The sequence below is a fragment of the Eumetopias jubatus genome, unplaced genomic scaffold (genome assembly GCF_037043125.1).
Source record: "Eumetopias jubatus isolate StellerSeaLion01/CBP00866 unplaced genomic scaffold, mEumJub1_p1.0 scaffold_3, whole genome shotgun sequence".
Taxonomy (NCBI): Eukaryota; Metazoa; Chordata; class Mammalia; order Carnivora; family Otariidae; genus Eumetopias; species Eumetopias jubatus.
The window spans coordinates 41,131,720-41,159,563 of NW_028274809.1; positions in this window are offsets into that span (position 1 = coordinate 41,131,720).

A 27,844-nucleotide genomic window follows, 5' to 3' on the forward strand; every position below is an offset into this window, starting at 1 on the left:
CCTGGGAAGCTGAAACTTAATTAGCAAGCTGCCAGAGTGAGCCCTGTCTGTTACTGTTTTAGTTTCTCTCTTAGAGTCAACAAGTCTGAATCAGTTTCCAGGTTTTGGTTTTCTTGAAATGTATCTTATAGCCCATATTTCCAGTGTCCTCTCATGTCACATCCTGAGTCTGCAGCCCAGATTTGCTCTTCTCACAACTTAGGGGAGGCTCTTTTGGGGAAACTAAAGCAACTCAAGACTCAAGAAAATTCTAAACTGCACCATGCCACAAAGGAAGAGAGATTTTAATTTTCTTCCCTCTAGTGCTGAGGTTTATGGGAAAGTTACAGTGTTAGAGAGGAATTATCTTGCTAAGGAACAGAAAAATGAAGCAGAAATAGAAGGTGACAACCTGAGTCAATATAACAAAAAAGATAAACATGGAGGGATATCAGAGGCTAAGAATCTGCAATATGGTTTAAACTTGACCCACAAAATAAGGCGTCTACAGCCAGCAAAATGTGTCCCAATCTTCATAAGCAGGTAAGACTAAAGCTGTCATGTAACTTTGTGCTTATTTCCTTGTGTGATAAGTCAGACAGTTGAAGCCTGCATGTGTAAAAATATGAGATAGTGCCGGCTAAAAACCATACTCTTGGATCTCTAGTGCATTTACTAACTGCTTGTTTCTTATTAATGATAATGTTGTTATTTGTTAAGGCATGTTCAAAAATAAAATGAAAATCACACGTGGGAAATATTTATAACATAAATAATAGACAAGGGGGTAAGAATTTGGCAAGTGGATAAATTTAACATGGATTTTGCAGATAGATTACATATATATTTGGTTAGAAGAAAATTGTCCAGATAGCCAAAAGGTAAAGAAACAGAAGATGACACATATGGGTGAGTAAAAATAAAATCTTGTGAGCCAATACAAAGACGATGAATATTACGTAAATTTTGTTCCAGTACATCTCTGAAATCATACCCTGGATATGCCCTGCTGAGATTGGCTGAAATCCAGACATGGATTTTTCATGTCAATCAGCCAAGGCACAAATATTGGCAGAGGCAGTTGTAACAAGATGAGTTTAAATGAAGATATAAGTCGGCTATGTAAAAACAAAACAAAACTTGTGCGTGTGTGCATACTGAGATACTTTGTCCCTCTTGACCAGCTGTGAGAATTCTAACCCCCTTTTCTGCCATGAAGTTAACACATCCAAGAGGGCAGGTGACACTTGGGGTGACACTGCTACTGAACAGAGGTGACTAGCCTACAGCAGCAACAGGATCTTGACACTGAAGTTAAAAACCTCTCATTGCAAGTCCCTAAGTACTTAGCCCAATAAACTGTTACATTTGTCAATTATACAGAAATAGCTCATTCAATCTGGCATTGTATAAAGAATTAAAGAAAATGAAAAGAATAAGCATGCACTGTAATGATTTACATATTTGTTACTGCTTAGTTATGGTAGTTCAAGCTGGCATATAAAACACAAGTTATAATGTTAAGATCCCTGATCTCAGGTGCAGACTATTTGAGAGTAATTTCAGCAATAATTTTAGATCTAAGAAATAAGTGATAGCCTTTACTTTAAGTTAGTAAAATTGATCAGCCCTATATAGCTGTCATGTTTAAATTTTTCTCTAAGGTATGATGTTAAAGTGATCCTAAAGCTTGTCTACTATTAACAATGAATACCATTCTAGTACTGTTCATAAATGGGTCATGTACTGAGTGTTTATTACTTGCCACGTAGTATACTAAGTACATTCAAGCAGTATACTAAATACAGTATGTGGCTTATCTAATTACATACTAACAAAACCAAGTGAGTTAGGTAATATTATCACTCTTTTTATAGAGTAGACGCAGGCTTAAAGAGTTATCAAAACTATTTAAACAGGCAGAGATTGTTAATAAGTGGCAGAGACTCTATTTGAACCTAACTACAGGGTAAAAAAATAAAATCCATCATACCAATATCACAGACACTGAAAGTAAACTAACCAACCTGGTTTAAGCCTCTCCTCACACAGTTAGGCATATTCTGTACTAGAAAACAAATACATTAAAGAATTATGTTTACTCCCTTATTGCTAACTTAGTGGTAAGAGAAGTGAATAAGTCCCAATATTTTATGAAGACTAAATTATGAAAATATAATGCATGTACACAGTGGAGTCACATATCAGTTCAAATTTTAACTTATGTCAGTTTATCGGCAGGATCATTGCTGAGACATGGAGTGAGGGAGAGAGATTTATGTGAGGATCTATACAGAAAGGAAGAGCATAAGAAACATAAGTGAGATAAAGTAAAATTTGTTAGTGTTCTTTTTCTTTAAAGATTTTTTATTTATTTATTTGACAGAGTGATAGAAGCACTAGTAGGCAGAAAGGCAGGCAGAGGGAGAAGCGGATGCGGGACTCGATCCCAGGACACTGGGATCATGACCTGAGCCGAAGGCAGACGCTTAACGACTGAGCCACCCAGGCGCCCAAATTTGTTAGTGTTCTTATGTTCTTATTTTTAATTGTTGTAATAGTTAACTGTTCAAAATAATAATAGCAATTATGTATTTGGTGATTATAATTTTATAGCCTATGAATAAGAGAAATGAATGACAGCAATGTTGCATGGAATGAGAGAGAGGAATAGGAATAATTTATTATATGGTGCTAGTACTAGCTGTGAAGTGGCATAGTATTACTTGAGAGTTGACATGAATTATTTCTTTTTTTTTAAAGATTTTATTTATTTATTTGAGAGAGAGAGAATGAGAGATAGAGAGCATGAGAGGGAAGAGGGTCAGAGGGAGAAGCAGACTCCCTGCTGAGCAGGGAGCCCGATGTGGGACTCGATCCCGGGACTCCAGGATCATGGCCTGAGCCGAAGGCAGTCGCTTAACCAACTGAGCCACCCAGGCGCCCATGAATTAGTTCTAAATGTAGATTGCAAACTCTAAGGCAACCACCAAACAAAGTGGAAAAGTACGGATAGTTCATATGCTAAGAAAAGAGAGAAAATGGGATCATACAAAATGCTCAGGGGGGATTGAAAATTAAATGGAAAATGGAAAAAGAAATAAGTGAAAGTGCTAGAAATAAAAAGTATCATTACTGAAGTTAAGTATTGCATTTAAACAGGAGATTAACAGGAGAAGAAAAGATGTTTGAGTCTGAAAACAAGTCAATAGAAAATACTTCTTTTAAATCACAGTGGAAAAAAAATGATAACATATAGAAAATACTCTAAAGATATATGGGAACCGGTAAAAAAGGCCTAGCAGATGCATTATTGGAGGACCAGAAGCTGAGGAGATGGTGAATGTGGCAGCAAAACACTTGAGGTTATTATACTGGCCAAGTTTTTCTAAAGATGATGAAGGACATAAAGCCAGAGATATAACAAGTTCTGTGAACCCAAGCAGGATAAATACAAAAAGAAAGAAACCATGCCTCTCCATATGCATAGCAAAATTCCCAAGAACCAAAGAAAAAAATGCTATATTTTAAAAAATCAGTTTCTTTTTCTTTTTACTGTATAGTGGTTTTTAAAAAAAAAAATTATTGTTATGTTAATCACCATACATTACATCATTAGTTTTTGATGTAGTGTTCCATGATTCATTGTTTGCGTATAACACCCAGTGCTCCATGCAGTACGTGCCCTCTTTAATACCCATCACCAGGCTAACCCATCCCCCCACCCCCTCCCGTCTAGAACCCTCAGTTTGTTTCTCAGAGTCCATCGTCTCTCATGGTTCATCTCCCCTTCCGATTTCCCCCCCTTCATTCTTCCCCACCTTCTATCTTCTTAAAAATCAGTTTCTTAATCTACCCCCTCTTCCCATGCTCAGATACTGAAATAACATTGAACATCTAAATTAATTTGGAAATAGATAATAATTTTACAATGTTGGATCTTGCAATCCACCAATATAACAGATACTACTATATATGCAGGCCTTCTTTAATTTATTTTCAGTGCAAAATTCCTTAGACTGAATAAGAAACACTACAAACAATATGATACATGTAAAAGATATACATTGCCTGTAAGAACACAGATACTTTGAAAAAGGATGTAAAAGGATGGGAAAAGCTAGCTATACAAGGCAACCATAAGCCTAAGAAAAATCTGGTGTATATATCATAGCCTAATTAGACTTTCAGTTATAAAGTCCTGGTAGACATGAGGAAATATATTCTGAAATTATAAAAGGATAAATTAGGCGGGAAAATATTTTAATTCTCAGTGCATATGCAACTAATGATAAAGCTTTAAAGTACAAAAGCAGACAATATGGCATTAGTGAAAATGGCAGACTAGATAGTTCCAGGGACGTGATCCTCCATAGAACCATCTAAATATTGAGCAAAATCTGTCAGAATCAATTTTGTAATAACTCAAGAAAATAGTCAAAGGTTTATAGCAATCCAGCAACTGCTGAACCAAGAAAAAATGCAGCTTAAAAATAGTAGGCTTGCTCCTGATCCCATTAATGTTAGAATAAGTCACTTCTTTTTTCCCAAAGATTGGCAATAGACTCAGTCACAGAGAGAGAGCAAACTCCAATTTCCGAGCCCCCATTGTTCCTGAGAGTCTGATTGACTTAACGCAAGGTGGGCAGGGAAGGAGGGCTCCAACGCTAGCCTAATCACTTTGGAAGTGAGCCTCTTCATAGAAATAAGGCTATTAGGGGAAGGAGATATTCCTGTGGTAGGGGTCCCTGTGGACATTTCAGAGAAATCTAGCTGGGTAGATTTTCCACTGAGTATCAAACTTCACAAGTAAAATAAATTCAAGTTTTATTCCTTTTATTTCAATAGAACAAATTGGTAAAAAATATGGAAAATGAATATATTTCAGTTACAAGACAAATTATTTCATGGTAGTCTTTTTCACAGTTGATTTTAATAGGAACAATTAATATGAGCTATAGTGGAGAGAAAGTTTCTGTTAGAAAAACTCAAGTTTTATTAAAATGATATTCAATCCCATCTTCATATATTTTAAAAAGGTGATCAATGTGCTACAAGAAGTCGAATACTTTTTTGTCCTTATTAGAAAACCAAGCTAAACTGTTTTTAAAACAAAAGAAAGAAAGAAAAAAAAAAAAAGAAAGAAAGAAACTAAAAAAAAAAAAAAAAAAATGGGCGCCTGGGTGGCTCAGTTGGTTAAGCGACTGCCTTCGGCTCAGGTCATGATCCTGGAGTCCCGGGATCGAGTCCCACATCGGGCTCCCTGCTCGGCAGGGAGTCTGCTTCTTCATTCTGACCTTCCCCCATCTCATGCTCTCTCTCTCTCTCAAATAAATAAATAAAATCTTAAAAAAAAAAAAAGAAAGAAAGAAACTAAAAAAAAAATAAAAAAAATAAATTGTTTTTAAAACATTCTATTAACTTATTTTTTGGATTCCCTTTGTTAAAAAAAATATAACAAACCTAATAAGGTATACAATGTTTCATTAGAAAACACTTGCCAAACCTTCTAACTATAGCAGAATGAATAAGGTTCATAACTGGAAACTCTGACAGCCCCGTTTGAAAAAATACAAAGGTCTGGAAATTAATATTTACTTTGGATACAAGAAAACCATGTAGAATAACATTATTTCAACAAAATTATCACCATTTGACAGTATCAAATGTCGAAGGATAAAGAAAGTATACTTTCAATCTTTTCTGAAGGAAAAAAAAAACACTTCATTGAAAGAAGAAAAAAGATAGGCATACATTGTTATTGATTCCATGTATGTTTCTTCCCCTCAAATAATGTAATGTTACTGTTTACATTTAAACTGAAAGGCCCATCCATTCTACCCAACTCTAAAGCTTAACCTCCTGTATATTTCATGCAGACAATAAGGCTGATTTCTCAGCTCCCATAGACCATACGCAACCATCCAGAAGTTATCAGAAATTCCAGGAGTTCACAAACATTTTTCATAAATTTGTATAGCAAAAAAAATCTGAAAAAAATACCTCCTGTCGTGCTTCATTACAGGATCTAATCTAACAGTTAACATAAATATGTCTAAATAAAACATCCCTCTATTTTAAGTGTCCACCAAAATCTATCTTTACAGATTAGAAAGTTAAAACACTCACATAGAAACTTACAAATGGCAATTGAAGTTTGTTTTTTTTAAAAAAATACAACTCATATACTTTATCACATTAGTAATATTTCCCAAGTCAAAGAAAGCAGCTCTAAATCAATCATCACCATTATTAACATTGGGTCAACACCAGCATAAAACTGAACCATTGCTTAAATATGTTATTGCTTGTTGTTCTATTTGAATGTTTCCTTTTCAATTAAATTTAAAAAATGGCCTTAGTGACTTGACTGAATACAATTCATGCAATGTGGATTAAGACCCTATTAACAGTTTTTGAAATAGAAATTACAAAAATTAAACTGTGACTATTATTGAAATACATCCCAATCCCATGGCTATAAAAGATGTCGATGAGATTTTGAACAATTGTAAACATCTCAAAATGTGTAAATGGTGTGTTTTTCAACAACTAACATATTTTTAAATGATACAAAAGGCCAATGTGCAGTACTACAAAATACACTCCTGAATATGCCTGACAATCTTCTAGGTTTGTTAACATTTGAACCAATTACTCCCATTTTTAGTCCATTAGCTTTTGAGTCCAAGCCTGAGGCCTGCAGGTGATGATATTCATTAATCTAACAGCTTAACAGAAATCCTTCTGGATCTCTCCCACTCCCTCCCACACCTCCCTCGGTCTTTCCCCAAAGGGAGTATCCTTTCCATTAAAGCTAAGTGGTTCCTAACTTCCTCTGACTGTGGCTGTATTTCCCTAAATGACTAAAATGATCATCAAAATGATGTGACGGAAGTAAGATATCACAGTAGTCTTCTAGTCATCTAATTTATAATATCCAGTTTCTACCACTTACTTATTCAAAACAAAATAAACAAATCAATCCACAGTGATATAGACGCCTTTCTCTAGCTATGTTCTATTTTGTCAGCCTTTACAGAATGGAATACACTGACCCAAAGAAATAGAGTGCAGTGAAGTGTTATTATTTATGGTATTTTATAGGGAAATCAGTGATCTTCACTAATCCATCTACCATTTTAAATGAACTAATATCATAGAATAAACACAGAGGACAATGTGGCTTTAATTCATCTTTTATGTGGAAATTAATGTTCTGGTGAGTGTAATGAATTTTATTACTTAAATTTGGGCAAAAAAGGTAAATAAGTTTTTTTCTGGTCATGCTTCAAAAATCATGTGTTTAATGCTTGTATAGGTTTAGGCAAGAAAAACATTTACTCAACATTTTAGAAACAGAATATGCTATTTTGTTATTGAATAGTCTATAAATTAGAAGATATTTTATCGACAGTGAACTAAATTTATTTCTCAATAGTTTTAGTCTATTAACTTTAATAATTATTGGGCGCCTGGGTGGCTCAGTTGGTTAAGCGACTGCCTTCGGCTCAGGTCATGATCCTGGAATCCGGGGATCGAGTCCTGCATCGGGCTCCCTGCTCAGCAGGGAGTCTGCTTCTCCCTCTGACTCTCCTCCCTCTCATGCTCTCTGTCTCTCATTCTCTCTCTCTCAAATAAATAAATAAAATCTTTAAAAAAATTTTTAATAATTATTTTTCTTATAATGCTGGCCATATAAGGCCATTTAAATTCTGTTGTCATACAAAGTCAATTGATTAAATGGTTTCATTACTTACTATATGCTAGTTTACTGTGCTTGTCATTGGAGATACAAAGATAAGTATAGCATAATTGGCATATGAGGAACTTAGTATTGAAAGCTCAGCATCACCTATGTTCCACATAAAGCTACTCCACAGTCTAGGTAATGCTTTGTTACGTGCTCACATAAATCCTCTTTTCTTCAGAGGAATTCTATCAGCTAACAACTAAAAATTTGTTAATATGATGTTACTTATTAGTAGCAATTAGATTATTAATAGTAATAATAATTACTATCAGTTTTGATCCATACATTCCATAGCACAAGACCTCACTCTTGTTCTCCACTTTTCTCAGAAGTACACAAAATAACTGCTATTTGAAAATACTGATTAAATATTTATTGAACAAATGAATGAATGAATGAATATGGATACATGTACAAACTCTAAGAATACATATAAGGGCACAAATGTCTGATCAAATCTATCTCTATTTAGTAGGTGACATAAGTGTTATAATCAGTGAGGGTGCTATAAAAGTTCAATGTAGATCTATTTCATTATTATTATTATTATGTAAGTATAAAAAGTAAAATAAAATGGAGTTAGCAATGGACTTTAAAAATTCAATATACAGGGGTTATTAGCATTAAAACCATTGGAAACTATATTTTCAAACCCATGGTTTTTTTTCAATAAGGATTTTATTCTACTTTTTTTCAGAAATGAGATAAAAGAAAATAATTTTATTTTATTTGTAAACTGGTTATTCCACTTAAGGTAAACATGCAATGAGATATACCATATGAATTTATTTTCCTGATAACTGAAATCACCTCATTAAAACAAACATTAAAATTGACTAAATATATTTCTAAATATATATTCTAAATAATTCAATCTTTTTATAATGTTCTGGGTAGGTATTGTGAATAATTATTGTTATATCATGAACACTAACAGAGCTTTTTTTCTTCCAGTTTATATGGTTTTAACTGGTCATGTCTTCCAAATATGACTTTCAAGATAGATATTTTAGGGTGCCTGGGTGGCTCAGTTGGTTAAGCGACTGCCTTCGGCTCAGGTCATGATCCTGGAGTCCCGGGATCGAGTCCCGCATTGGGCTCCCTGCTCAGGAGGGAGTCTGCTTCTCCCTCTGACCCTTTTCCCTCTCATGCTCTCTATCTCTCATTCTCTCTCTCTCAAATAAATAAATAAAATCTTTAAAAAAAAGATAGATATTTTAGATACAGATAGAAAAAAATAGAGATAAGCATTTTTAGGTGTATTGATAGCTATAAACACAGGATTAAGTAAGAGATTCTAAATATTATTATATATACAATATATTTTTTGGTCTAGTACTATTTGATTACTTTATCATCTGCATATGACTTTTTTGATACATTATTTTCCAAAAGCAATTATGCTATAATTGATACATATGTAAAATTGAGACATTAAATTGGGAACAAGTGTGAAATATGTCTGATCATAATATATGAAATAAAAGACTTCTCAAGATTGATTAAATAATAGACACCTAAATGAAATATGGGCAAACTAGAAGCACAAGCAATTCACAAAAGAAAATAACCAATAAAAGTAAAGCAACAAAAATGATTGATTTTAATATTAGGAGAGCAAAGAAATATGTTTTGTCTCATACTGGCAAAGATTTAAGTGTATTATTCAGTGTTGCTTATAGTGTATTCTCATGCATAAGTATCTTACTACATTTTATATCAAAAATAAAAGAACATATTCAGTTTTGCAATTCTATTCCTTATATGAAATCAACATATACAGTCAATACATAATGTACTTATCCCTGAGCAATTTATGAGGATAAATAATTAGAACAAACATTACTGTTATTAGTAATATGAAATGCTTTAGAGCCACATTGAATGGAATAATCTTTTATTAATTATAGAGTTTTTAAGAGCCATGTAATATTATGTAAGTACTAAAAATCATAACATTGGATGATATTAAATGGAAATATGCCAACACAAATACTGTTATCTAGGAGTTTATACAGGGAAATGCAGATTTTTAAATAAAAATTTCCTCTATAGGCATATAAAAATTATTCAGTTGGTAATTCCAACTGAGGTTATCACAGCTGGTTGAATTATGAATCAGTTATATTTTTCTTACAGTTTATTTTTGCTTTCTAAATATTTTATAATAAGCAGATATTACTTTCACAATTAGAAAAATACGGTATTTTAAAATAAACAATGACATGGGGCCTGGGAAGTGGATCTCAAGCCTTATTTTATTAATACATCATCCTGGGTTCATGTATAAGTTAGCTATTTGATGTCTTACAGAGTTAAGTGATACAGGTAAGCTTTAATGGGGGAAAATGGCTCATGCAGAAGTAAAGTACCCAAAAGGAGAATAAATGTCATCTACTTTCTATTTTGTCTACATCTTGAGCTATCATCATATCAGAGCCCAATATCCCTCTTGAATTAATATTTCCAAGTTGAACTCACAATTAGCAGGGATTTAATTTTGAAAAACACCTAATGTAATATTCCTTAGTTTGAAGGCAATTAAGGTCTTCAAACACCTATTTTTGGACAACTATTTTAAACAATTATTATAAATTTACCTAAATTTATTCTGAATTTTATGAAGTATAAAATATTCTAAAAATTTTTAAGCAAATCTCAAGAAAAGTTTCAAAGGACAGGAAATAAATTCACTGTTAACTTTATAAAACTAAAAATAATCATATTTTTAGAAGGCCTAGAAAAGAACACATTTAAATGAGTTTGGGAATTAACCTGCCTTTCACTTGGAGATTAAATTAGATCTTTTCTTGTGACAGTGGAGTTGATAACAAGATCACAGTCAACAATGTACTCTGGCAGGTAATATTTTAAGAGAAAAATGGAAGAAAATCCCAGGAGTTGACATTTAGACATTAGTCCATGAGTAACAGGCAGATATTTTACAAAGAGTTGGAAATTATATTCAGTATAATGTTTTTCTAGACTTATATACATACTGCTGACATGTACATTATTTTTTCAGAGAATCAGTATCATTTGTTTTCTCTAAAAGAAGATTGCTTCCAGTTGGGCTGCTTTGCTTGCCAGGAACATTTTCACGTATGATATAGGAACTCAATGAATGATGGCTGCCTCTGGCCTCTTCCCCAGCAAACCTCCCCTGTCCACCCACAGACATTCCACACCTGGTCACACACAAATTCATCTCATATTTTTGTGGTTTTGAGCAATATTCTCTTTCCTGTGTAGGCCTGTGCGTATTTTCATTCTACTTATTATTATAATAATCAGTACTTCATATTTTGTTTATTTTTTAATAACTTTCTACTAATGAAAGTTATATGTGGGCATGGATCTTGTTTGTTTTACTGAATTGATAAAAACTCATTAAGTAATTATTGGGGTGCCTGGGTGTCTCAGGGGCTGAAGCATCTGCCTTTGGCTAGGGTCCTGATCTTGGGGTCCTGAGATCGAGCCCTGCATCAGGCTCCCTGCTCAGTGGGGAGTCTGCTTCTCTCTCTCCCTCTGCTGATCCCCCTGCTTGTGCTCTCTCTCTGTCTCTCTCTCTCTGTCAAAAAAAAAAAAAACTCATTAAGTACTTGTTGGAAATAGTATAAAACTATAAACATATTACTAACAAAAACTTTCCATATTCCAGTTCATCAAGACTTCACAGGTGTGGCCTTATGGTGTATGTATTATTATTTGATCTAACAAAGTAAACACTGTACAGGTTAAAATGCATTTTAAATACAACAGAATTTTTATAAATATTGCATGAAAATTTAACTTGTGTATTTAAATGTAGCAAAAATGTGTTACTGTCCTGAATATATTCAAAGCAGAATATCACGTCATGGCAGAATCAGGAAAATAGTAAAATAAAACCATAAGCATGTCTCCCACCAAACACATCAGTTGTTGGCAGAAAACAAAAGAAGAATACAGGGGTGCCTGATGGGCTCAGTCAGTTAAGCATCTAACTCTTGGTTTCACCTCAGGTCATGATCTCAGGGTCATAAGGTTGAGCCTGAGTTAGGCTCCCTGCTCAGGGTGGAGTCTGCTTGAGATTCTTTCTCCCTCCCTCCCCCTCCCCCTCTGCTTCTCCACCTGCTCCTGCTTTGTCTCTCTCTCTCTCTCTCTCTCTCTTTCAAATAAATAAATAAATATCCAAATGAATACAAATTTTTTTCCTCTGCTTTTTCATTCAATAGCATATATTACTAATGCCATTAATGGCTTGCCTTTTCTAACATGACTTTAATGGCCAGTAAGATGGGAACTTGAAACTAAAAACTGAGAGATGAAAAAAATTAAAAAAAAAAATGGACAAATCTGTCAACCCACTAGGGAATCATCAACCAGAAATTTAAGCTGACCAATTCACTCCTCAGAAGGTATAGTCCTCCTTGTGGACTGACTGCAATCATGAAAATAAAAATGTATATGTTCATGATGAGAGAAAGGGAAGTCATGGCCAATTAAACCTTGACTAGAAAAGTCATACATTTTGAAACCTTGCAAAAAGTTTTATGGGCAAGTGATATAAAGGGTGAAATAAAAGCGGTGGGTATAAGGAAAGTTATCCTTTGATTTTCCTTCAGAAGTGAGATGTTGGAAGGAAAAGACAGAGAGACTAGATTAGGCAGTAATTTTATTGCCTAATTTTAGTAGATAAAAGGAAATTTATTTCAAAATTTTTTATCCAGCAAAGTCTAAACTATTAATTAGAATGTTATATTTTATTTACAAGAAGTACCCTCAAAAACAATGTCAAGGAATATTAAAATGGGAAGGATAATGCAATGGGATATCTCTCTTTCTACCTCTCCCTTTATATGTATATATATATGACCTTTTATTCATATGTTAGTTACTTCCTATAGTTACCAAGACCAATTACAGTTAAATATATGTGACTGCAAATAATATATATATATAAATATTCATATTTATATAGTGTTTATATTTCATATTCTGGGCATACATTATATTTTGAATCATGGAATGTGTGATCGATTCAGCTGGCTTCTTTTATTTAACAATGTTTTCAAGGTTCATCTACATTGTAGCAATTATCAGTCTCCATTACCTTTTATAGAAGAATAATATTCCATTGTATGGATATAACACATTTTCATTCATCAGTTGATGAGCATTAGTATCGTTACTACATTTTGGCTATTATGAATACTGCTGTTATGAACATTCATGCACAAGTTTTTGTGTGTGTATATATTTTCATTTCTCTTGGATAAATATATAGTAGTCAAATTGCTGTGTCATTTTGTGACTATATTTAACTTTTTGAGGAACTGCCAAGATATTTTCCAATGCACCTATGCCATTTTACATTCCCGAGTAAATGTAGTAGGATTCCAATCTCCTCACTTGTTATTTTGATGATAGCCATCCTAGTAGGTATGAAGTGATATCACACTGTCATTTAATTTATAGTTTCAAAATGGCTACAAATGTTGAGTATCCTTTCATGTGCTTGCTTGCCATTTGTATATTTTCTTTGGAAAAGATATATTCTAATCCTCTGATCATTCTTAATTTAGGTATTTGTTTTTATTACTATTGAGTTGCAAGAGTTCTTTACCTATTCAGGATATAAATCTCTTATCAGATATGTAATTTACAAATATTTTCTCCAATTCTGTGAGTTATCATTTCAATTTCTTGATATTTATCCTTTGAAGCACAACAGTTTTTAACTTTGATGAAATATAATTTGTCATTATTTTTCTTTTATTGATTGGGGTTTGGTTTCATGTCTAAGAAAACATTACCTGACCCAAGGTTATGAGATTTATTCCTAGGTTTTATTTTGATCTAGCTCAGTGATCAATTTTGAGTTAATTTTTTTAAAGATTTTTAAAAATTTATTTGTCAGAGAGAGAGAGATAGAGAGAGAGGGGGAGAGAGAGAGCGAGCACAAGCAGGGGAAATGGCAGGCAGAGGGAGAAGCAGGCTCCCCACTGAGTAAGCAGCCCAATGTGGGACTCAATCCCAGGACCCTGGGATCATGACCTGAACCGAAGGCAGATGCTTTACTGACTGAGCTACCAGGCATCCCTTGAGTTATTTTTTTTATGAGTGATGTAAAAAAAGGACCAAATAGCATTATTTTGCATGTGGATATCCATTCATCCAGTTACCATTTATTGAAAGATTATTCTCTCTCTGCTGAACTGTCTCCACATCCTTGTTGAATATCAAATGACAATAAATGTAAGGATTATAATAGAATGGAATAGATCAACTGAATCATCTACAAAGAGTTTTGAAACATTTGTTTTCTGGGCTTTGGCATACAGATCATTAGTATCCTTAAAAATTAGTGAAACCTTGTAAGAGTATATTCCCACCAAGATATGAACTTGAAGATTTGGTATTTATGTATTTTAGAATCTCTTGATAAAGTCAAGCTGGAGATGAACCAACCTATTGGTATACAATACTTGACCTTTCTGAAAACCATTGAAAACACTAATTTATTGCTCATCTCTAGTCTCTAATGTATTTCTTGGAATTTCCGGTGTGGATATTCATATCTATAGAGAAAATATACCTCAAAAGCTATTTAAATTAATACATCCTATCAAATCTTTCCTCTGACAAATTTTGTCATGTTGGGGAGAATTGGAAATATTAACTTACCAATTAAGAGTTTAGATAAAGTAAAGGGATACAATGCTATAACTTATGTTCCTATCCCTGGCTTCCTTTTAAGATATTTAATAGTTTTAATATGATTAGTAGTACAGGGCCTTGTTCATAGTGGCAAAATAAAATTTGTTAGGCAAAATGGTTGTCATTCATGATGGTCATGGAGTAGAAAATTATTCTTATACTTAATAATTTTCGTGGAAGGCAAAGTAACACAAAAAAGATATAGTTCTCTTAAAGATCTAGTTTTCCTATTGATGAGTTACTGCTGTTATTTCACAATTAATGCTGACTTTCTTTGAATAGAAGATAGCACCAAAAGCTAAAATATAGGAAATGAGTGTCCTTGAATAGATGAATAATTACTTCCAACTTTTAGGTAGGTGAAATTTATGATATTTCATCCTGCTTTTCTCTCTTTCACATACATTTTACATTAATTTCTTTTCATTTACATGGCTCAAATATCTGTAAGCATGTTTCCTATACTATAAAAATGAAGCAACATCATATAATTCATGACTGAATAAACCCAACCAACCCACTTAGGGATGACTGAAGCAAGTGAGCAGCAGTGTTTCTGCATTGGTACACTTGTATAACCAATTTCATCTGGGTAGAACTACCCAATTACTTTCAAATATATGTTAGTGAAGCATTATAAACACTACAGTGTGCTGGTTTAAACAGAACAATAAAATATGTGCCCATTTATATAAATCACTAAGCTGTTTTTTCTTATTGTTTTCTATGTGGCATTCTTAATAGCAAAGTCAGCTAAAGGTCAAATTAAAGACCATATAATTTATAGAACAGAGGAATAAAATTGGATCTAATTATCCTAGATAAACCCATAAGATAAAATTTTACTTTGGAGAAGTTTATTTTGTTTCTGAAAGCTGGGAATTTGCAAATTAAGACAGAATATTTTCTAAAGGCTGTTTTATTTTCTTAATTATAATTTAGTATAAATAATTATACTTTATTTTCCCTTTTAGCAAATGAATCACTTTGCCTACCATTTCAGCAGCCAACCTTTCAGGAGCTGTTTAAGGATTGCCCACATTTGTCAGCCCACCAGCTTCACTATCATTAACCCTGTCTGATTTTATGCCAAGCTGCCACTTTTCTTCAGCTTGCATGAGTGCTGTTTGAACTAGTGGCATCAGTTCTCTCATTGAAAATACGTGTATAGCAAGTGGGAGGATCAAAGCTGTCAAGTTTTGTCAAGTTGTTTAAGGGCATATTTAGGAGGAGACTTGTGAGAGTTTATCCATGATCAGTAGTAAAAAGGTTCAACTTCAGAGGAAGGCAACTTACTACTCTCAGAGACTCTGTTCATTTCTCTCTCCCACACTTTACTCTGCTTCCTTTTTCCTTCCTTTCTTTCTTCTTTCTTTTTCTTCCTTCCTTCTTTCTTCTTTCCCTCCCTTGCTCACTCTTCCATTTTACCTCTCTCCCAACCATAAAGTAATGATATAGTAGAATACAGGAGAATATTAGTGCCATCTTCTCTCTAATACCAGACCTTAAATTGAACAAATTTAAGCTTTGAAAAATCCTTAGATTAGGAACAAGGTGACTTTTTTTCCAGAACTTTTTTTTTTAAAGATTTTATTTATTTATTTGAGAGAGAGAGAATGAGAGATAGCACGAGAGGGAAGAGGGTCAGAGGGAGAAGCAGACTCCCTGCCGAGCAGGGAGCCCGCTGCAGGACTCGATCCCGGGACTCCAGGATCATGACCTGAGCCGAAGGCAGTTGCCCAACCAACTGAGCCACCCAGGCGCCCCCCAGAACTTTTTTGAGTATCAACTTTTCATGAAGAAAAAGGAGGACAAGGAGGAAGAAGATGAGAAGGAGATCATAACGTCCTACCACCATGTGGTGCTCACTAGGGTCGTAAGGACCGGTGTGCTGGTGGTGGTGGTCAGCTTTCCAGTGTTTAAGCCAAGAAGTGTTGGTTACAATAAATAATTTTATTTATCCATTCAATAAGGTGAGCCTCTCCGCTGATTGTTATTTAGATTTCAGATAATTATGTTTTTCACATGATATATTGACTCAGTTGGTTTTACTGGTGCCAAGAGTTTAAGTTAAGTTAACTTCTATTTGGAATTATTCACAAAAAAACATGAATTTATGCTTAACATCACACAATGCTAAGAACTTCTAAAGATCAAGAAATCTTATTTAGGCAGAGGTGCAGCACCCTTGATAAAAGATTCCTCCAGTCTCTTCTAACAAGATTCCTCCACTTGTCATAAGATAGATATTGTTGAATATATTTTTCTTTCCTTTCTTTTTATTTTTGTTTAAAGGATCAAGAAAAGTAGATTGGATCTCGGAGATGATTAAAATGTTACTAGAAGTGAATGTCAATTATTTCCTTACTGATCCCCCAAACAAACAAATAAGCAAAAAAGCGTATCACATCAATTAATATTTCTTAAATGAAATGAATAAATAAAAAGCCACTAAACAGCTTCTCAAATATTATCTCTCTTAATATTCTGAGAACTATATGGATGCTGCCTTTACTTCATAGCTAGCAACGCTAAGGAATTTGACTGATACATATCATATAATATTTTAATATGTATTGAAATAATACATATTGTTATTTGAAATAATAAAAATGTATTTTAGAAGGCTGAATACCCAATTTTACATTATTATTGGAAAATTTTAGAAAATACATCTAAAATTAAATAACCAATATGGCTACATTTTTAAATAGCCTGTATATGTGCATAATTTATGTTTCCAAAACATAAAATAAATTATAAACCTTAGAGAAAGAATAATTGAAGCACAACTTATTTTTGTTAGGTGGAAATATGTTCACTCTTCTTTTTTTTTTTAATTGGATCTGATCACATTTACTTTTAAACCATTTGAATTTGGTAAGTCCTTCACTTCTAACTGTGCATATGGTTATTATGCATTATACATTATGGGATGAGTTATTGAATGGAAGGTTTCAAACAAAATTATATGACCATACGAAGACAATGGATACACAATATAAAAAGTGCAACCCGTATAGATTATTATAAAAATTCAATGTATAAAGTAAGCTCTAGTTTATGGCTTAGCGTTTTACTTACCAAATAACTTCTACCTTTAATAGTATGGGAATGTCTACTAGGATGAAAATATGATTTTTTTGAAGATTTCATTTATTTGAGGGAGAGAGGGAGAGCGAGCATGCACAAGCACGAGTGGGCGGGGGGGCAGAGGGAGAAGCAGGCTCTCTGCTGAGCAGGGAGCCAGACTGGGGGGAGAGGGGCTCTATCCTAGGACTCTGGGATCGTGACCTAAACTGAAGTCAGACACTTAACTGACTGAGCCATCCAGGTGCCCCTGAAAATATGATTATGTTTTATTTCTGCATTGTCCAACAGAGTAGCCAATAGTCACAGGTAGTTACTGAGCACTTGGAATATGACTTGTGTAACTGAAGAGCTCAATTTTTAATTTGATTTACTTTTAATCGGTTTCACTGTAAATAGCCACATGTGGCTAGCAGGTATCTTATTAAAAGTGTAGTTCTAGAATGTCAGGTAGCGTGGGAGAATAAAAAAATGAGAAAACTCTTTCTATACAATAGAGCCGGTCCCAGTGTGTTAACGGGTGTTCAAGACCTCACTTAGTACTTCCCTTTGTGCTTTCTCAGCCAGCAAAAAAAAAAAAAAAAGTCAACCTTGAAAATACACACATTTGAGTTCATGGAAGATTGCTAGGTATTTATTAGCATGATAAGCAAGTGCCACATTCATATCATGATTGTGGAAATAATAGAAATTATTTTAAAAATAAAATCTCAAATCAGTGCCTCAAAACAAGTAAAGATAGTCTGAAATACAAATGAAATAGCAATAACCTACTAACCCCAATGTCCTTAAAGACTTCACTGTTTGAGTACAGAAACAATCCTCACCAATGAAAATCAAAGGCATAAAAATTATGATTATAGTACTGTGAAAACACTGTATTACATTGATAGGAAATTATAAATATTTACACACAAAATGGTTAAATTTAAAAATGGACATGGAAATGTGGTAGTTTTTTTTAAATATATATATATATATATCCATCTCCTTTAGATGATGGTTAATTAATGTGACATTCCATTTATTCAATTTATACATTGGTCTTTTCGATAAATATTTGGAGTTGGCTTACTGCTTGCCAGTGCCTGTACTAGATGAAAGACACTTTCTTTACTACAATGTATCTCAGAGTTTTTTTACAAGTACATGAATTTTTACAAGTGCATGAATATTATAATTAAGGAATTAAGTACTTCCATAGGAATATGCAAAGATTATTCTGAGAAAACAAAAGAAGGGCATCTGTCACAGACTGAAGAGTAAAAGAAACAAAAAAAAAACCAAAAATCTTTACCAATAGATAGCCACTTGAGGACCAGAAACTATTTTTATTCATTGTCATATCCCTAGTGCTGTGCAATTATTTATATGAAACTCTATTATTACTGTCTTATACTCATTTCTGTGTGGACACTTGAAAGAATAGCAAAAATTATCCAAGTGAAATAAAAGTTGGGAGAAACAAACCAGGCAGAGGGAAGGACTGTGCAAAGCATAGACACATGGATTTCCATGAATTTGGATATATTAGAGAATTTGATTTAAGCCCGGACAAAAGGGAAAGCAAGTGAACGAGATGAAGTTGGAGAGACAGGGTGGAAATCATGAGAGGCCTTCTGTAAAGAGTTTGGATTTTATTATGAATGCTGTCTGTAACGATTGAAGGACTTGAAATTGCTGACTAAGTTTCTTAAAACTCAGATTTATTTCCCTGCGGCCTTGAATACATAATGATTTGCATGGCTGTTGTCATCATATTCTGGGGCACTGTATGAAATCAAGTTCATAGATGTCAACGAGTAATATCCCTATTAATGATGACACTATCAGAAGCATGTGTATCTGATTCACAGCGACATTCAAAAGACTTATTGTTGAATAATGAAACATTATTTAATGTGGAATAGAAGTGGGGAGAAAAGTTAATATAAGTCAGCGGAGGAGTTAGAGATCAAAGAGGAGGCGTATCGAAGTCTCTTCATACTAACTAGTGTCTAACTCTTTGATAATAGGTTTTAAAAGACTTTGTAATGTATGAACGTGAGGTTTATTTTTCTTCTAAAAAGCAAATATTATACTATACAATAAGAAAATTCTGATTTTGCAAGAGTAGTTCATTACATGCAAGACCATATCATTCTCACAATATTGTCATACTGATTAAGATATACAAATTTATACATATATATATTAAGGGATGTACATATATATGTATATGTAGATAGAGTGAGAGAGATTGAAGAGAGACAAAAACAAGTACTCCATTGAAGAACTGAAATTTCAGACCAACCCCCGTGAAATCTGGAGACAAGCTCATTTAGAGAGAGAGTGCAACTGAGATAGGCTTAGAGGAAGGAGACCTTGCCGGAGCCATAAACTGGTAAGAACACTTCAGTGGTAATTTAAACAATTACCAGGGTTGAATTTGGTCTAGCACGAGACGGAAAAGCTCTTGGAGGGCTACAATCCAAAAACACCACAATATGCTGGACTTTTCCCTGAAGGAAAAAAAAAAAGTATACTGATGTATCTCAGTACAGTAATGTCATAAGAAACCTTTTTGTCATGTCAATCCAAGAAATTTTGTAGATATGATATAATGTTCACATACAAAGGAGTAAACTAAGACCTGGATAGCTACACTTTTCTCTCATACCCCTCTAAGGCACTAGAATAAGGCTGGCTTTGGAGTCGGTAAAGAGTAAATAGTAGACCAGTAACTAGATAAAAATTGGTTTGTGCCTGAATGACAGTTTAAGCCACTTAAAAGTAGAAATGTTTCATATGCTGGAGCATGCCTGATAACTGTCAGACATTTGGGCAATTCTCAGTACTTTGGGCCAATGAGTCTCCTTCCCAAAACATTCAAAATCAAAGGAAAAAAAGGGGAATTAAAATAGATTATTTTTATTGCTCTTAAGACTATTACATTACCCTATAAATAACAAATAGGTACGGAACAAGGACCAACCATTTTTCTAAGTTTTGTGATCAACAAAGAGACAATATGTTCAACATATGTTCTAAAAAAAATCAATTTAACCAAACTAGATTTAAGTTGATGAGTTTATTCAAACACTTTTCAAATATTTATTTATTTATGTAATCTCTAGCCATCCCAATGTGGTGCTCAAACTCACAACCCCAAGATTAAGAGTCCTATGCTCTCCTGACTGAGACAGCCAGGTGCCCCTATTCAAACACGTTTTAACTACTCAATATTGAAATTCAATATAATTGCATATCAGACACATAAAAGAAGACATAAAATAACATTATATAGTTCTGAGGCAACACATGCCATGGATGGCATTTTGCCCCCCGATGCCTGTGGAGTCCACAGCAATCTTTATTGCTCCAGAGACATGTGCACAGTCACATGCAACCTTGGAAATTTCATAGTTTCTGGTAGGCTGCACTTAACTTTTTTTACTTACATATGGATAATAAACTAGAAAAATTGGTTACTATAATAATAAACTAGGAAAATATTAATTACTATTAATGATTTCAAGTTTAATGCTTTTATGCTTATATGCATGATGAAATACAAAGTTCAGTAATGTTCCAGGGCTTCTAAGACATAACTTTAAAAAGCAGAATCATATAATTGTTTTTATAAAAAATACAATTCGCAAAACCTTCATATGACAATGAAGTAATTAAGGTCTATGTCAACCCAATTTTCAGACTAAAATTAAAATTGAAAAACATGTACCTTGTAGGGAAAACAAGGATTTTTGTTGGCATTTTAATCATTATTTTTCTAATGTTAAAATGATAGCCTATGTAAAAATAGATCAATACTGCACTTAATGCATTCACGTTTTTGTAAGCAGTCCTTTGGATCATCAGTTTCATCATGAAAAAACAATTTGGTCACTGTAATGGTGGGTGTCTAGTAAACATTGTTTCCCTCTGTTGCAATGGCAATAAAGTCCATTTCCTCACTGGAACCTGCTATGCTTTATTTATTTTACATTAAAATTATTATCTCTGTTAAGACTTGTGAAATGTTTTAATCAATATCAATGCTGTTTTGATAATGTTTCATTGCCTCAAAATATTATCCTGGAGAAAATTTTAAAGATATAAAAATGTATTTTCATTTGTTTTCCAGGGATTAAAAATGTGCCTAAAATAATTGTCTTTAGATTGAAGTTTTATATCTGTACTTTTACTTAGTAATTTAGTCTGTAATTCAATATATTTTAAATATGTTTACTTATTAAAATACATATCTTGTGCCTCATCAAATACAGTAAAACCTAGGCTCTTGTATTATACAATTTTGAAATATCCATACTTACGTTTCTCACCCTATTTATTGCCTACTAATATGTATTTATTATAGAATATTTTTTAAAACAGCTTTGTTGTATATGCCTTACTTCTTTTACTAAAATACTACTGGGAAATTTTTTAATTAAGATATTATTAAGACATAACATGTAATTGTTTACATGATAATTGTTTAAGTGAAATTTCAAGCATTGTGGAAATATTAGTCAGCATGTATGTTACTTGAGGAACCATAAATCAGTGATTGTTATATATATGCTAAAAGATTTTTCAAGGAAAATCTCATAAAATTTGCCAACAGTTTTAGTAGGCATTGGGATGGGATGAAGAAGCTACTACAGGGAGATAAATTCAGTGTAATTTTGGTCTTTCTCAACTATACTATGTCATCTAGAGCAGCTCTTCTTGGGTATATTTAATACATTAATATTTGGGCAATTATTTTCAGAAAAAAATAAATATATAAAAATTAGGGGTTTAGTACATTCTTCTCATTTCAAAAAAGAAAATTGGCCAAAATACTTCCATTTTTTCCTCCCAAAAGATTATCTTAGTATGGAAACTGGGTACCCAGATAAATACACACACACACACACACACACACACACACGCACACACATGCCCATATTTTTTTTACATTCATCAAAATTGCCTCCTATCTACCAGCTACATTCTATCAGTTTTTTCCATGAGGTTTGAATAAAGGTAAGGAAGAAGTTCATCTGGAAAGTAGAAATTTAGAAGGGAACCATTAACAAATTTAGCCTATCATATTTGTTTTGAGGTATGGAAAGTTGAAAGTACCTCAGTTTGCCTAAGACTATTCATACTTTCAATTTATCATGAAGAGTCACTGATTTTGGTGTATTTAAAATATCATAAAGCTATAATATTATTTATTACTTAAATAATGGGTGAGAAAAATGAAGACATTTCTTTTTGAAAAGCTTTTGTTTTTTACCATCTCAATGGCAGTCAAAATAGATATTTTATTGAAAAATGCCTAATTTTATAAATGAAAAAATCATGATCCATGGCATTGAGATTGTAATCAATTAGATTCCATTTGTGCAGTGTGATTTGGTGCTCAGAATTAGAGAAAGTACTGGGGCACCCGGGTGGCTCAGTCAGTTAAGCATCTGCCTTCAGCTAAGGTCATGATTCCAGGGTCCTGGGATTGAGCCCTGCATCGATGAGCAGGGAGCCTGCTTCTCTTTCTCCCTCTGCTACTTCCCTTGCTTGTGCTCTCTCTCTGTCTCTTCTCTCTCTGTCAAGTAAATAAAAATTTTTAAAAAATAAAAAGAATTAGAGCAAGTACAGCTATCAGTTCCTTCCATCAAAGGCAACCTCAGTGGATTTGGATGAATGTTGTTGATGTTATCAGTTTGTTACTTCTGTTAGCAATGACAATGAAAATTGTCTGCCATGATTTATTCTAAGTCTTTATATTGTCACCTCCTCAAATTTCAGCACCGTTAAACACTCTAAAATAGCACTCCCAACACTTTTTCCCTCTTCTTTATTTTTCTTCAAAGTTTCTTTACCTGCTGACAAGAGCTATTGTCCATGGGGACAGGGCTTTTGTCTGTTTCATTTGATATTTTATTCCCATTACAAAGAACAGTGCATGGTCTGAGTAAGCATGTGAGAATTTAAAATGTATTTGTAAGTGAATAAATGAAGAATAAATAATAAATTCATAAAATTAATTTGATAAACAGAAATGTGGAGATATATATTCAATAATATCCATTATCTTCATTGTTTTTGCAGAAACTGATTAGATTTGTAACTTTAAAAAAATTATCAACACAATTTAAAATAGTTTTTGTTATTTGAAGAGCATCTAAACAAAATGTAAACTAAAAACATTATATTCTGTGTTCTTTTTGGATTCACCATCATTATATCTGAAGTTATAACCAAGTCCTTATTGTATTTTCAAGCTATTACTTGTATCCGAGAAAAGGAAAAGTTTTAAATGCAATATAATTTGTAAGTCTTCAGTATCTGTTATCAGTAGTTCACACAGAATGTATAAATGATGTGCTTTCTTTAAACCTAATTATGGATGATTAATAACGTAATTTCCAATTTATAAAATGAAAAGTAAAGTCAGCTTAAATTCCAACTCTCCTCTCAGATAATACCCAAAGTTCTAAAACAATAATGGCTAAAATTTAAAATTTTGTTTTGGTTTGCTATGCTATATTTATGGGCTCATGTGTTATTCAATTTCCCAGTATATACATTTTTTTTTTGGCTTGTATCATAGGGACTTCTGAATCAATATTACCATTCTAAAATCAGTTAGGCCAGTTATTTAATCTCATCATCTGTTTGAAAACAATACCTTCTTTCCTGTCTTTTGGGGAATACCAGAGTCCATTGAAGAGGGGAAAAAAATAGGTCTAGTGAAGTAGCTGAATAAATGATTTTTTTCTTTTTGTTATTTTACTTCATTATTTTATTAAAATAACACATCTGAAGATTTGAATTTGATCATAGTAAATCCATCAGGATAATAATTTCTTATGTGATGTCTTAAGGAATACCTACCTTAAATGTTTCTAACTACATTATATTTGGCTACAAGAGCCTACCTGTTAGAAACTGAAACAATAGTGTTGTTAATATCTTCTAAACATTGTAGTTTTAATTAGACCTGCCTTTTTATGTTTACCTTTCTCCTTCCTTTCTTCCTCTCTCCTTTCTTTCCTCCTTTTCTTGGAGAAGAGTTTGGCAAGCAGTAAACCTGGAAAAAGAAACATTGTACATCCTTAGGGTAAAGGCACATAAGTGTGGCAGATATTCTAATTTGGGGCTTTTATATTGGCCATCACTTTGTACCCTTTACCAATCTATGTTCATTTGAAGCTGTACTGTCAGAGGATTTAATGTGGGAGCGTACGATGATCCAAACTTTTTCTGAATACCCACTAAATTTCTAGACTGTAGTTTCATTGTGTAGAAATGAAAACAATTTTCCCCAATGTGATTATTACACAATTACCTTGAAATGCCAATCTCATCTTCAGCTCAGATCTGGAAAGGGAAAAGATGTACCATAATTTTTTATTATGCCTTGTTTAATTAGTATGCTATTTAAATCAAAGACTCAAGCATAAAAAAGATTATGGAGAATATATGAGATGTTTAAGGTATCAGTATCAAACTGATATAAAAAGGGTAATTAATAACTGTGTATAACTGGTTTACCAGATGGGTTCAGATACCTCATGTATAATACCTGTTCCAATACCGTATTAAAGAATGGGCATCCAAATATAAATTCACTTGTAACACCAAGATCCTATATCGATGCCTTGAAAATGAAAAGCTATTACTACTCAAATCATAGAAAGCAGGTTTGTATGAAACCAGTGAGTATATACGTGTAATCCAGTTACTCCTCATCCATTTGATACTGATTTACTATTTTGAACATAATTCATCCATTTCAATAGTCACTCATCCTTTTAGTTGTCTTTTTTCATAATTTTATTCATTTACTTATGTTAATAAAGGAAAATACATCAACATGAGTCAAAGTTCTTCCATAGAGTGGGCATGAATATAGAAATTTATAATTAGTAGATAAAGTTTTACTTCAATTATGTAGATACCAAACCTATTCACTAAATATGGCAACTTTAAAAAATAATAATGTTAATAACATCTCCAAAATAGCTATATAATTTATACTATTATAATATATAATGTATATAACTTTATATAGTCTCCATGTATAATTCTATATATAATTTTTAAATTTATGTTTGTGTCATTTCCGTGAGTTGTCAGAAGAGACCTCAGCCCCAAGATGGTGGTGGTCAGAGAGTTACATGCCTTATTCAAACTTCTATCTCTGCTAATTTTTGGAGCTATAGTCAATACCTGTTCTAATTCCTTGTCCACTATTTTTCCCTGTTGAAAAAAATGTAACTACAATGATGAAGAAATCTTTATAGGTTATAATGACTACATTTTCATGGGTCAATAATCACTATTAAAGAATCCTTGAATACAAAATTACAACCTCCTATAATGGGTCTTACAGGACTTTTGCTTATAGAGTCAATACTTTCCCTCTGAATAAACTCCATTATACATAGGATGTAATTTTATGGGGAAAAATGACTGTAATAGCACTTGATCTAGTCCTCACTTCCAGCCAAATTATTCTATAACAAATTTAATGAAAGCCATTGAAATCTCCAAATATTGAAAATTTATATAGGCATTAATTTTAAATTTCAATAGTATACACAGGGCTGTGGCTTTTTAAGCCACCTTTTTTGTTTGTTTGTTTAACCAATTCCATTTTGGAAATATTAAAATTGAGATATTAATTTTCCCTAACACACTACTGCACGCAAAAATGAAACTTATTTGTGAACAACTTTTTACCAATATTAGCTATACCCTCATCCCCACCCCCTAGAAATGAAGCTGCCTTTTGAGAAATGACCTCCTAAATTCTTGGATTCTACTACTCAATCAACATACCTCAAATACAGAAGAATTATCTCGTTGACAGATGGCAAAGATTTATCCTATAATTGCAAATAGAACTCCAATTTACCTCAGTTTCATCATTTGTAAAATAAGCAGATTGGATATTTAGTGTTCAAGCCTCAATTCTAACAGTCTGTCAAATTTATGGTGGCTCTTTGTAAGAATTAACTGGTGTTTTCTCGTGACAGGTGGCATAGCCCTTGCTGAAAATAGTTTTACTCATTCTGGAAAAATTTCAGAAACCACTCAACCTATTTTTAACAGAAGACACTTAATAGAGGAAATTGGTTATACAGTTGATAAGAGAGCCAAACAAGGTCTTTGTGATCAGCAACAGTAAGATCTCTACCAACCCTAAGACAGGCAGAACAACTGAAGGGGCACTGTGACTGGAGTCCAGGACCTGACCATCTGTGTTGGATGGGAACAAGGCCAGGTCTGCTCTGATGAAACTAAGGTTGAAGTGAGTACAGGAGTGAAGCCAAGGAGGCAAAGCTATTGCCAGAGCTCTTCTCAAAAGTGAGCAAGCTTCTGTAAAGAATTACTATTTTTTTTTTCTGAATCTTAAACTGTGGCCATCAAATACCTCATATTTCATAGGCATCCAATATATGTGCATTAAATACACTTTTATTAAATGTTTGAGGTACCTTTTCTCCCTTGTTTGATATGAGGAAGTACAGTATTTTTATGAAACACATAGAAAATTCAGATATAAATAATGTCTTATAAATTGAGTCAAATGTTACATTGAAAGTACATGATTTCAAGGTTGTGTTTGTCTTCATTTCTCAATTGACAAAGAATGCTAAAATTTCAGTGTAAAGGTTTCTGCTTCAAACTCTCTGTCAACTATTTAATAGTCTGTAAACAAGCAGCTGTATTAATTATGGATAGTTCTACACAAATGTAATTGCAAATATTTTAATGTATTTACATTTATCAAGTGGTGACTATATACTAAGTCTAAGTAATCGTATACTTCCTGAGTTTTCCAAAACATACGGCATAACCATATCCTAAATCTAAGTGTAATTTAAAAATACATAAGAGAGGCAATTATCTTTTTCATAAATCTCATTGACAACCGTTCCCCAATTGCTTTTATGGCTCAAAATTGATTACAGAAACACTATTTGTACACTATGTGAATATGGTCTCTGGAGTTCAGAGAGTTCCCAACACAAACTCCCTTTGCTTGATAAACTTATATGTAAAGAGCAGGTCAATGTCATTTTATGTGCACATGCCACTTTGTGTATAGTGATGAGCCAACGATTTTTTGGAGAAAACATAGTTTGTGATACAATTGAATTTTGTGGAAGTTTACTAGTAAAAATCACCTTAATGCTTTTGTGTTTCTCTAATGCATAAAGTTATTACAATTTTTTTCTTAGAATATAAAAATATGAAAAAACAACTTTTAGGGAGATTATGTGATAATTATATGTAAACTGAATATTACCTCATTTGGGAATTTCAAAAGTGCCTCATTAT